Source organism: Antechinus flavipes, chromosome 4, assembly GCF_016432865.1.
Source record: "Antechinus flavipes isolate AdamAnt ecotype Samford, QLD, Australia chromosome 4, AdamAnt_v2, whole genome shotgun sequence".
NCBI lineage: Eukaryota > Metazoa > Chordata > Mammalia > Dasyuromorphia > Dasyuridae > Antechinus > Antechinus flavipes.
In genome coordinates, this window is record NC_067401.1 from 227,664,659 (window position 1) to 227,679,157 (window position 14,499).

Genomic DNA, 14,499 nt, shown 5'->3' on the forward strand with positions numbered 1-14,499 from the left:
TGAACAACTGTCCTAAAAAAAGTAGACCCATTAAATGAAAAATAAAGTGAAGGGCTAATAATTTTGGGAAAGTAGATTGGAGAGAACTAAACTGTGAAAAATTTTAAATGTCTAAAAGAAAATATGTATTGTATTCCAGAGGCAATAAAAAACAATTGAAGTTCTTTAAGTAGAAAGAATAAGAAAGTTAGATCTAGCCTTTAATAATATTACATAAGTAACTATGTATATGTATGATTGGGAATAGGAAGGGCAGGAAAATGAAAGTGTCTTTATAGAGCACCTACAATGTTTACTTTGCAAATATTATTTCATTTCAAACTCACAATAACTCTGTGAGGTAGTACTCATATTATAATTGAGAAAATTGAGGTACATGGAGGGGTAAAGCTAATAAGCATCTGAAACAGAATTTCAGCTCAAATCATTCTGACTCCAAGCTCAGAACTATTATCCACATTGCTACTTCTCTGTCTCTGTGAGAGTAATTGGAGATTATTATAATAATCCAAGCAAGGGATATTGAAAAGCAAGATTAGAGTAGCACACTAGCTTAATGGATGCAAAAAATTTTGTGGAGAGAGGGAAAACTTTACAAATAATTGGATTTAGGATTTAATAAATAATTAAATGTGAAAGATAACTTTGAGGATATGACCCCAGGTGAGGGGAAGAATTATGGTATCACAGATAGAAGTAGAGAAGATAGGAAAAAAAGATTGATTGAGAGAAGGAGGGGAGAAGATGAGTTTGTTTTAGACGTGTTGAGTTTGAGATGACCCTGAGATATTCAGAGAAAAACATCCAACTGGTAGTTGGCAAATGAGAAAGGTTCTCATGAAAGAAACCAGGACTGGAAGTCATTTGATCTTTAAATTTAAGGTGAAATATTGTGGATAAAATATTAAGCATGAATTCCAGAAGAGTAAAAGTTATAAATCATGATGTTGCACAAAGCTGCATTCAAATTAAGAAATTAAAAAAGATGAGCATAGTAATTCTATCATGATCAGAGGAATCATATACAGCAAATATATAAACAATAATACATAGAATATCAGGCTCTCATCATTAAATTTTTAGAGAAGTTAGTAGAAATATAAAGGATCTTGACACCAAGATAATAGCAACAAATTGTTTCAACGCTCTAATTTTAAAATAGAAGTATAAAAGAGCTAAGTGAAAAAAGTTATAGAATTAAATAAAATTGAATATTAAACTTGATATCAAATTTATACAGAACTGAATGTATTTATTAGTTAATTTTCCTCTAGTCAAATATGCAGAGTTCATTTACTAAACTTGAGTAAACTTCAGGATCTGAAGAACTTATAAACAAAAACTGAGAGAAAATTTATATAGTATTTTTACAGCCAAAGTATAATTAAAATAATAATCATCCAATAAGGGAAATGTAACAAATTGAGATTTTAATAAAGATAAAACTGTTTTTGCTTAAGAAGCATTGCATCAATTTATGGAAACAACAAAACTGCATAGAAAAATGTATGACTACAGAAACAGCATTTCTCAGAGACAATTTTTTTTTTTTGGATAATCATAGGAACAAAAGAAAAAAAAGTATATCAGTTAACCAAGTAACATCTATATTATGTCTATTATGTGAAGAGTGCTGAAGGTAAAAAGACAAATAGAGACAAACTGGGATAGTGCCTGGCCTCAAACAATTTATATTCTATAGATTATTAGAATCTAAATTTGCATTGAAAAATGAAAAAAAAAAAGCAACAAGTCAATGTACTTCAAATAATACTATAAGAAGACAACTTCTGGCCATCTGTAATGTGTTCTGCTACTGCTTCCATTACCTCATCCGTATCCCCATTACCTTATGAATTTGGACAGTGAGAGGCTCTTCTATCTTGTTATTTCCTTTGCAATATTTATATTTCTCACCTTCCCTGCTTTACCACCTACTCTGTGAATGCTAATCAAATAAATATCAGTATAAAGAAAGTGATCTGATCTTGACCATTTCCCCCATCCCATTCTACTATCTAATGTACATATGGAAAGTAAAAGTCAAAAGTCCATAGATATCAATATCTTAATGACATGTTAAATTTTTTAAAATTTTTATTTAATAATTACTTTATATTTACAGAATCCATGCCAGGGTAATTTTTTTTTACAACATTATCCCTTGCACTCGTTTCTGTTCCGATTTTTCCCCTCCCTCCCTCCACTCTCTCCCCTAGATGGCAAGCAGTCCTATATATGTTAGATATGTTGCAGTATATCCTAGATACAATATATGTTTGCAGAACTGAACAGTTCTCTTGTTGCACAGGGAGAATTGGATTCAGAAGGTATAAATAACCTGGGAAGAAAAACAAAAATGCAGATAGTTCACATTCGTTTCCCAGTGTTCTTTCTTTGAGTGTAGCTGCTTCTGTCCGTCATTTATCAATTGAATCTCAGTTAGGTCTCTTTGTCAAAGAAGTCCACTTCCATCAAAATATGTCCTCATACAATATCGTTGTCGAAGTGTATAATGATCTCCTGGTTCTGCTCATTTCACTTAGCATCAGTTCATGTAAGTCTCGCCAGTCCTCTCTGTATTCATCCTGCTGGTCATTTCTTACAGAACAATAATATTCCATAACATTCATAGACCACAATTTACCCAGCCATTCTCCAATTGATGGGCATCCATTCATTTTCCAGTTTCTAGCCACTACAAACAGGGCTGTTACAAACATTTTGGCACATACAGGTCCCTTTCCCTTCTTTAGTATTTCTTTGGGATATAAGCCCAATAGAAACACTGCTGGATCAAAGGATATGCACAATTTGATAACTTTTGGGGCATAATTCCAGATTGCTCTCCAGAATGGTTGGATTCATTCACAACTCCACCAACAATGCATTAGTGTCCCAGTTTTCTCGCATCCTCTCCACATTCATCGTTATTTTTCCTGTCATCTTAGCCAATCTGACAGGTGTGTAGTGGTATCTCAGAGTTGTCTTAATTTACATTTCTCTGATCAATAATGATTTGGAACACTCTTTCATATGAGTGGTAATAGTTTCAATTTCATCCTCTGAAAATTGTCTGTTCATATCCTTTGACCATTTATCAATTGGAGAATGGCTTCATTTCTTATAAATTTGAGTCAGTTCTCTATATATTTTGGAAATGAGGCCTTTATCAGAACCTTTAACTGTGAAGATGCTTTCCCAGTTTGTTGCTTCCCTTCTAATCTTGTTTGCATTAGTTTTATTTGTACAAAGGCTTTTTAATTTGATGTAATCAAAATTTTCTATTTTGTGATCAGTAATGGTCTCTAGTTCATCTTTGGTCACAAATTTCTTTCTCCTCCACAAGTCTGAGAGATAAACTATCCTATGTTCCTCTAATTTATTTATAATCTCGTTGTTTATGCCTAGGTCATGGACCCATTTTGATCTTATCTTGGTATATGGTGTTAAGTGTGGGTCCATGCCTAATTTCTGCCATACTAATTTCCAATTATCCCAGCAGTTTTTATCAAATAATGAATTCTTTTCCCAGAAGTTAGGGTTTTTGGGTTTGTCAAACACTAGATTGCTATAGTTGACTATTCTGTCTTGTGAACCTAACCTTTTCCACTGATCCACTAATCTATTTCTTAGCCAATACCAAATGGTTTTGGTGACTGCTGCTTTATAATATAATTTTAGATCAGGTACAGCTAGGCCACCTTCATTTGATTTTTTTCACTAATTCCCTTGAGATTCTCGACTTTTTATTGTTCCATATGAATTTTGTTGTTATTTTTTCTAGATCATTAAAATATTTTCTTGGAAGTCTGATTGGTATAGCACTAAATAAATAGATTAGTTTAGGGAGTATTGTCATCTTTATTATGTTCGCTCGAATGCTCCAAGAGCATTTAATATTTTTCCAATTATTTAAGTCTGACTTTATTTGTGTGGAGACTTTTTTATAGTTTTGCTCATATAATTCCTGACTTTCCTTTGGTAGATAGATTCCCAAATATTTTATGGTATCAACAGTTATTCTGAATGGAATTTCTCTTTGTATCTCTTGCTGTTGGGTTTTGTTGGTGATATGACATGTTAAATTAAATGTAAAGATGCACACCCTTAGAAAGTATGGGAATGTTTTGATTTTAATTGGAAAACTATCTTGAGATTCTTTGGCTCAAACAGTTAACATGAATTTATTAAAGATGTACTTTTTGCCAGGCACTGGACCAAAAAAAAAAAAAAAAGACCTTTTAGACCATTAAAAAGTTAAGCCTGTTATTCAGAAACAGAATTGTGGGGTGAGACTGCCTTACCTTTGCCAAGAATACAAATGGGAAGTAGTGGATTTCTTCTTATTTTTCACATTTACTTATGACATCCAGTATCAGAGCTACTCACTCAGTATGAGATGCACTAGGGAAACAAGTTACAGACTTGGGAGACAGGCAGTAATTAAACATTTATTAAATGTCTACTATGTTTCAGATACTATAGTAAGTAATGGAAATAAGACATTCCCTGCTTTCAAAGCACTTACAATCTAATGGACGAAGTTAACATATTAAAAAGAAAAAGAAATATGGGAAGAGGACAAAGTGTACTTGGTAAAAACATGATATCCAGAGTATAACTTCAAATGGAAAATATTGAGGTGGTTAACCTAGGCAATTTCCTTGAAATGAGAATCTGAGAGAAATTCTCCACTTTTTTTAATTGTATATATATATATATATATATATATATATATATATATATATATATATATATATATAATATCTGGGAGGATAATGCCATTTTCTACTGATTACTGTCTTAAATTAGAGTGAAAGAAAGAGAACCCAGGATCATGGCATTTGAAGCACAGTGAAGAGGAAATCAGTCCAATTGGACACAAGCAAAAAGAATGAATAAATTGAAGCAACAAGTAGTTATAAGGATTTTGGTATCTAGCAATAAATTACTATCCATGATATAAAGAAAAAAGAAAGAGGTGGTGGAGGTTGGAGAAAACTTCATTGGAATTTAGCAAAGAGAGAAATTAAATGAACTCCTTGAAATTTTAAAGCTGCCTGGGCTACATAGGTCCCTTCCTTATGTGCCTCCCCACTAACAGAATGGAATTTTAAGTCCATTCTTTCCATAGATATTATATTTATGGGCAAGTATGACTTTTCTTTTGGGGTACAGGGGCAAAAACCTTTATAACAATTGTTCATACAATTATATTTTCATAAATGCTTTGTTTTGGAGTAATTGCATCTACTAGCTGTTAAGAGAAAATGAACTTACAATCTATAATTATAGAATAGTGACTTCATAGAAGCATATGCTAAATGTTGAGAGTAGCTACTCCTTTGATAGTAAAGTGTTCCAGTTTGAATACAAGGTATGAGAATGATTCTCACAAGGTCTGCAATGTAACTGCTCTTGGGAGGATTTCACAATTTCCCTGTGACTCCTCTAACTATTCTTTAACTCTCTAGAACAAAATCCTGTTCCCTCGTCACAATATCATTATTCATATGATCTTCCCTCTATGAGAATATAAATTCTTTTTTTAATTGATTAAAGCTTTTTAATTTTCAAAAGATATGCATGAATAATTTGTCAATATTAACCTTTGCAAAACCTTGTATTCCAATTTTTCCCCTTCTCCCAAGATAGCAAGTAATACAATACATGTTAAACGAGGTAAAATATTTAAAGTCAATATATACATACATATATATATATATTCAATTATCTTGCTACACAAGAAAAATCAAATCATAAAGGAAAAAATTAAAAAGAAAATAAAATGCAAGCAAACAACAAAACAAGTAAAAATGCTATATTGTGATCCATACTTAGTTCCCACAGTCCTCTCTTTGATGGCTCTATTCATCACAAGATCATTGGAACTCTCTGAATTATTTCATTGTTGAAAAGAGCTATGTCCATCAGACTTGGTGATCATATAATCTTGTTATATCTAATAAAAATAGATATTAATATTTAATTCATGATAGGGTACAAAGGCAAAAGCAGGATAATCATCTTCAAAGAAATTATATTCTTTGGAGACTAAGTGGATGCTCATCAGTTAGAGAATGGATGAATAAGTTATGGTATATAAATGTTACGAGATATTATTATTGTATAAGAAACTATAAGCATGATGATTTCAGAGAGGCCTGGAGAGACTTACATGAACTGATGCTGAGTGAAATGAGCAGAACCAGGAAATATTTGTAGGTGGTAACAACAATCAATTCTGATGGATGTGGCTCTCTTCAATATTGAGATTCAAACCAAATCCACTTATGCAGTGATGAAGAAAGCCATTTTATACTCAGAGAGAGAACAGTGGGAATATGTTAAATACAATATATGTGTACATGTCCATACAGTTATTTTGCTGCACAAAAGAATCAGATTTTGAAATAATGTACAATTAACCTGTGAAGGAAATAAAAAATGCAGGCAGACAAAAAATAGAGGGATTGGGAATTTTATGTAGTGGTTCATACTCATTTCCCAGAGTTCTTTCATTGGGTGTAGCTGGTTCAATTCATCATTGCTCTATTGGAATGATTTGTTTCATGTCATTATTGAAGAGGGACACATTCATCAGAATTGATCATCATATAGTATTGTTGTTGAAGTATATAATGATTTCCTGGTCCTGCTCATTTCACTCAGCATCAGTTCATGTAAGTCTCTCCAGGCCTTTCTGAAATCATCATGCTGGTCATTTCTTACAGAACAGTAATATTTCATAACATTCATATACCACAATTTATTCAGCTATTCTCCAATTTATGGGCATCCACTCAGTTTCCAGTTTCTGGCCACTACAAACAGGGCTGCCACAAACATTCATGCACATACAGTCCTTTTCCCTTCTTTAGTATCTCTTTGGGGTATAAGCCCAGTAGAAACACTGCTGGATCAAAGAGTATGCACGGCTTGAAAACATTTTGAGCATAGTTCCAAATTGCTCTCCAGAATGGCTGGATGTGTTCACAATTCCACCAACAATGTATCAATGTCCCAGTTTCTCCACATCTCCTCCAACATTCCACATTATCTTTTCCTGTCATTCTAACCAGTCTGACAGGTGTGTAGTAGTATCTTCGAGTTGTCTTAATTTGCATTTCTCTGATTAAAAATGACTTGGAGCATCTTTTCATATGTCTAGAAATAGATTTAATTTCTTCATCTGAGAATTGTCTGTTCATATCCTTTGACCATTTATCAGTTAGAGAATGGATGAATAAGTTATGGTATATAAATGTTACGAGATATTATTATTGTATAAGAAACTATAAGCATGATGATTTCAGAGAGGCCTGGAGAGACTTACATGAACTGATGCTGAGTGAAATGAGCAGAACCAGGAAATATTTGTAGGTGGTAACAACAATCAATTCTGATGGATGTGGCTCTCTTCAATATTGAGATTCAAACCAAATCCACTTATGCAGTGACGAAGAAAGCCATTTTACACTCAGAGAGAGAACAGTGGGAATATGTTAAATACAATATATGTGTACATGTCCATACAGTTATTTTGCTGCACAAAAGAATCAGATTTTGAAATAATGTACAATTAACCTGTGAAGGAAATAAAAAATGCAGGCAGACAAAAAATAGAGGGATTGGGAATTTTATGTAGTGGTTCATACTCATTTCCCAGAGTTCTTTCATTGGGTGTAGCTGGTTCAATTCATCATTGCTCTATTGGAATGATTTGTTTCATGTCATTATTGAAGAGGGACACATTCATCAGAATTGATCATCATATAGTATTGTTGTTGAAGTATATAATGATTTCCTGGTCCTGCTCATTTCACTCAGCATCAGTTCATGTAAGTCTCTCCAGGCCTTTCTGAAATCATCATGCTGGTCATTTCTTACAGAACAGTAATATTTCATAACATTCATATACCACAATTTATTCAGCTATTCTCCAATTTATGGGCATCCACTCAGTTTCCAGTTTCTGGCCACTACAAACAGGGCTGCCACAAACATTCTTGCACATACAGTCCTTTTCCCTTCTTTAGTATCTCTTTGGGGTATAAGCCCAGTAGAAACACTGCTGGATCAAAGAGTATGCACGGCTTGAAAACATTTTGAGCATAGTTCCAAATTGCTCTCCAGAATGGCTGGATGTGTTCACAATTCCACCAACAATGTATCAATGTCCCAGTTTCTCCACATCTCCTCCAACATTCCACATTATCTTTTCCTGTCATTCTAACCAGTCTGACAGGTGTGTAGTAGTATCTTCGAGTTGTCTTAATTTGCATTTCTCTGATTAAAAATGACTTGGAGCATCTTTTCATATGTCTAGAAATAGATTTAATTTCTTCATCTGAGAATTGTCTGTTCATATCCTTTGACCATTTATCAATTGGAGAATGGATTGATTTCTTATAAATCAGAGTCTATTCTCTATATATTTTGGAAATGAGGTCTTTATCAAAACCTTTGACTTTAAAAATGTTTTCCCAGTTTATTGCTTCCCTTCTAATCTTGTCTGCAATTAGTTTTGTTTGTACAAAAACTTTTCAATTTGATATAATCAAAAATTTCTATTTTGTGATCAATAATGATCTCTAATTCTTCTTTGGTCATACATTCCTTCCTCCTCCACAAGTCTGAGAGATAAACTATTCTATGTTCTTCTAATTTATTTATAATCTCATTCTTTATGCCTAGATCATGAACCTATTTTGATCTTATCTTGGTATACGGTGTTAAGTGCAGGTCAATGCCTAGTTACTGCCATGCTAATTTCCAATTTTCCCAGGAATTTTTGTCAAACAGTGAATTCTTATTCCAAAAGCCAGGGTCTTTGGATTTGTCAAACACTAGATTATTAAAGTTATTGACTATTTTGTCCTTTGAACCTAACCTGTTCCACTGATCAAGTAGTCTATTTCTTAGCCAATACCAAATGGTTTGGGTAACTGCTGCTTTATAATTTTAGATCTGGTGTAGCTAGGGCACCTTCTTTTATTTTTTTTTCACTAGTTCCCTTGAAATTATTGATCTTTTGTTTTTCCATATGAACTTTGTTGTTATTTTTTCTAGGTCATGAAAATAATCAAACCCATATCCTTAATTTCCAAGTCCAGCAGTCAGGTAGATTCAGAATTTAATGAATGACCAATTTAAGGGAGTATATTGGAAGGAAGTCTCTGATAAAATGTAAGTAGATCTTATTCTCAGCTTTTTTCTACATTATTTTTAGTTATTCAATAAAACATGTCTCTTTTATGTTTTCATAAGTGATTTTAATATAGATATGAAAGATACCTTCTTAAAGGAATGCATTCAAAGGTATGCTTCTGAGCAGCTAGGCAGTGCAGTGAATAGAATGCCAGCCTGAGGTCAAGAAGACCTGAGTTCACATCTAACTTCAGAGATGACATGTAGTAATTGTGTGACCCTGAGCAAGTCACTTAACCCTGAATTCCTCAAAAAAAGTTATGCTTTGATCTATGGAATCATATCATTAGAAAATTGATGTTTCTTGTCTATTCAACACTTATTTTTAAGCAGCAGTTTGATAAAATGAACCAATACATTGACAAAGTCAAATCAATCTTTATTTTTCAATTAACAAACATTTACATACCTGCTATGTTCCAAATATTATGCGGTGTTCTAGAACTATAGATTTCCATTACAAAAAGAAAGTATCAAAAGGAGTATACTGAATTCTTATATATCTTCTTTTGGACCAGAATTGGCCATTGAACATATTGTTCAATTTCAATATTTTTTTCCATTTATATCACTTTATTGATTGTACATAGCAATTTCTTCTTCACACTTACTTTACTTTTTCTGATTTATATGAGTTTTCATGTTTCACTTTTGTCTTCATATATGCATATGTATGAATTTTATTAATATTACATTAAAATATTATACCAAATTTCAATGATCATTCATCAACTGATATTCAAAAGCTTATTTCTATGATAAATATGTTGGTGCATGTCTAAATGTCTTTAATCTTTGATCATACATCAGTATGTGACTAACACTGCAATATCTGAGTGAAAGAGAATAGACATTAAATGTTGTTTTTAAATTATGAAACAAGAATAGGCCAATTTTTCCCTAAGCCTTTCATTAGTTTTTGGAGGTGGTCTACTATATTAAATTAATCTTTAAAAAAACTTTTTTTTTCCTTCTCATACTCTTGTCAGTAGTATCCTTGAAAACTGATTTAGTGTCAATCATCTTCAAAAAGAAATTTTATGTAAATATAAAGAAAAATGAACAGAAGTTATTAATAAATTTCAATATTTTTAATTTCTTGGCTTTTATGTAACTTGTAATGGATTACTACATGATTTTGCCATCCCCCAAAAAGGATTTCTGTAGTGTGGCCATTCATTCTTTCAACAGATAATATATTAAATGCCTTCTGTGCATATTGCTTGGTATAAGAGATATAAAACTAAAATGATACAGTTCCTACCATCAAGAAGCTTTCATTCAATTGGAGTGGGGGAGTGTGGAATGGGGATATTGTATATACAAAGAATAAGTAAATATATACATATATGTATTGTATGTACACACACACACACACACACACACACACACACACACACACTAACTTCTGGTGGAGAGACCAAGACCACTTATTTAGGATCAAGATTTCCTTCTCAGAGGCACCACTTGAATTAAGTCTTAAAGGAATCTATGATTTCTGTGAGATAATCATGAGCAAGAAGAGAATGCAACATCTTGAATAAGGAAGAACAAGAAAGTGAATTTGAATAAAATACAAAATAAATAAAGAAAAGTAATTAGACTAGCCCAAAGACCCCAGCTTTTAGGATAAGAACTCACTATTTGACAAAAACTACTGGGGAGAATTAGAAATTAGTGTGGCAGAAAATAGGTATTGAGCCACACCTAATACCTTATAGCAAGATCAAAATGGGTTCATGATATAGACATAAAGAGTGATACTATAAGCAAATTAGAAGAAGAAAGAATAAAACCTTTAACATCTGTGGAGAAGGAAGTAATTTATGACCAAAGAACTGGAATGTAATATTGAATACAAAATGAATAATTTTGATTATATTGAGTTAAAAAGTTTTTTGTACAAACAAAATCAATACAGACAAGATTAGAAGGGAAGCAATTAACTGGGGAAATTTTTTACATTCAAGAGTTCTGATAAAGGCCTCATTTTAAAAACATATAAATAATTGACTCAAATTTATAAGAATTCAAATGGTCACAGGATATAAACAGACAATTTTCATATGAAGAAATTAAAACCATTCCTAGTCATATGAAAAGGTGCACTAAATCATTATTGATGAGAAAAATGCCAATTAAGACAACTCTAAGGTACCACTACACACCTCTCAGATTGGTTAAGAAGAAAGGAAAAGATTATGATGAATGTTGGGGGGGATATGGGAAAACTCAAACACTGATACATTGTTGGTGGAATTGTGAACTGATCAACCATTCTGTAGAGCAATTTGGAACTATGCTCAAAGGAATCAAACTGTCCATAGCCCTTGATCCAGGAATGTTTCTACTGGTCTTGTATCCCAAAGAGATCATAAAGGAGGGAAAGTGTCCCATACGTGCAAAACTGTTTGGGGCAGCCCTTTCTGTATCCCTCAACTGGAAAGTGAGAGGATATCAATCAGTTGGAGAATGGCTGAAAAAGTTATAGTATTAAGGTAATGAAATATTATTGTTCTGTAAGAAAGAATAAGCAGGATGATTTCAGAGAAGCCTGGAGGGACTTACATGAACTGATGTAAAGTGAAATGAGCAGAACCAGTAGAACTTTATATACGGCAATAGCAAGACTACACAATGATTGATTCTAATGAACATGGCTTTTTTTTTTTTTTTCCTTCTGAGGTAATTGAGATTGAATGACTTGCCCAGGGTCATACAGCTAGGAAGTGTTAAGTGTCTGAGGGCAGATTTGAACTCAGGTCCTCCAGACTTCAGAGCTGATGCTATATTCACTGCACCACCTAGCTACCCCACATGGCTCTTTTCATGAATGAGATGATTTAGCCCAGTTCCAATGATCTTGTCCTGGAGAGAGCCATCTGATCCCAGAGAGAGGACTGTGGGGACTGCCTGTGGACCTTTGTTGTTGTTTGCTTGCATTTTGTTTTCATTCTCTTTTTTTTTCTTTTTTGATCTGATTTTCTTGTGCTGCATGATAATTGTGGATATATGTATAGAAGAATTGCACATGTTTAACATATATTGTATTACTTGCTGTCTAGGGGAAGGGGTGGCGAGAAAAAAATTGAAACACAAAGTTTTGCTAGGGTGAAACTGTTTTGAAAATAAAAAAGTTTTAATCAAAAAGAAAAGTAATTAGCAATAAATCTGGGAAAAATATGCTGGAGGAAGTGGGAAATCCCTTGCATAGTTGCTAAGCTTTGGAGTAATTTTTTTGAAAATTGTATGGAAAAAGTTTGGAGTGGGGAACACTTAAGAAGAAAGACACTTTGGGCAGTTACAGCAATAAGAGAGGAAAGAAGTAATGAAAGCCCTGATAAGTTCAATGACTAAGTGAGTGGAGAAATGGGGGAAGGTGCAAGAAATTATATAAAATATTACTTTATTATAAAATGTAATAAGTATAATAAAATAAAATCATTTTAGAACATAAAAGACTAGGTAATTCAGATGAGATATATTCTATAAAAAATTGTTAATGGCTGAAATTGTGCATCAGTGACTGAAGAGACAGTTGTATACTTAACAGAAATATAATATAGGAAAAGGAAATTAAATAACCCCCCCCCAAAAAAGATGATGCATTATTATTTCTTTTAAAAAAATTACCTTTTCTAAATTTTAAATTACTTGTTTCTAAAAATAGTTACCTTTTTTACATGTTGAATTTGAGATGCTTATTAGAGTTGAAAATCTATATCAATTCTGTTTTCTAAAATGTGATTTCCGTTTCCTCATTTAATAAAGTAAGAACCTAGATGTTAGATTCTAAATATGGTTATTTCACTGTCATTAATAATTTAAAAATACTATCATAAAAACATTTATATATTTATTTCATAATAACTCCTAAGAAAGATGACCAAATGTCATATGAAATTTCAGATGCTTCCTTCCTTTCTTCCTCCCCACCCTTTTTTCCTTTTTCCCTCCAACCCTTCCTTCACTCCTTCTCTCCATTCCTTCTTTGTTTTCTTCCTTCTTTCTTTCCTTCCTTTTCCCTTTCTCTCTAAACTTCCTCCTTTCCTTCTTTTCTTCCTTCCTTCCATCCTTTTCCCTTTCTTCCTTTTTCCTTCATTCTTTCCTTTTTCCTTCCTTCCTTCCCTCCTTTCCTTCTCTGTTTCCTTCCTTCCCCCTTTTCTCCTTCCTTCCATCCCTCCTTTTCTCTTTCCTTCCTTCCTTGCTTCCTTTCTATGGAAACATCTCTACCAGTTTCCAAAAAAGGGGTTCCACAAAAAAAAAAAAAAAAAAAACTTATGAGAAATCAGGATGTTTACACAATTTACAAAGTGGGTCATTGAAGATTATAAGTAAGACATGAGTAATGTTAATGTACTTGTGAATATGCTCAGAACAGCTCTCTCAAACAAATTTAGGGGACTGTTTGTCCTCTATATACCTTGGAATGTTAAAAAAAAAAAAAGTTCAGATTAAGCCTATTTCTATTGCTGTTCTTAGCTATATAAAAGGAAGACTTTAAATTTCAAAATTGTACATATTGGGATAAATGAACAGCAGGATGCCTCTAGGGAAAGGAAAATTTTGCCTATATTACTGCTAGAATGATTAACAGTCTTGGCTCTCACATCAGTTCCCATGATAGTAGCTCAAAGTAATATTAATGATTAGTTTCACAAAGGGTTCTCAACCTTTTGGGGGTCATGGACTTTTTTTGACAGAAAAAAAAAAGAATGAAATCCATGGATCCATTATCAAATGGTACTCCTAAATACAATATATTACATACACAAAATAACAAAGGACTTACCATCTTCCTGGTGACCTATAATCATATCAGTATTATGTTGGGGAGGCAACCCAAGAATGATATTATATTTGAAGTTAAAAAGATGTGCAAAATGAACATTTTCCAAATATAAGGAAACTGAAACTCAGTAAAAATGACTTACTCAAAATCATAGAATAAGTGACTGACCTAGAAATCAAATGTGTCTTGGTTCCAGGTCCAGAACCTAGTATTTTGTTTTGTTTTCCTATAAACTTCCAATAATAAGTAAATATTATAATAGGTTAGAAGTCTAATTGGATGAATGATAATAAAATTGAGATTTTGCTTAGAAGAGAAGGATTTGTGGGAATATTTGTTCATATGAAATTTCAAAAAGACTGGGAAAGGTCATAAACAGAGTTCAGAAAATGAGAGATAATTATCGAGTGGACACTCATAAAAACAGAAATTAGGAAAGACTCATCTTCACTGAATTTCTTTGTGAATTATTAGAGGGAGTAGCTAGTTTGATA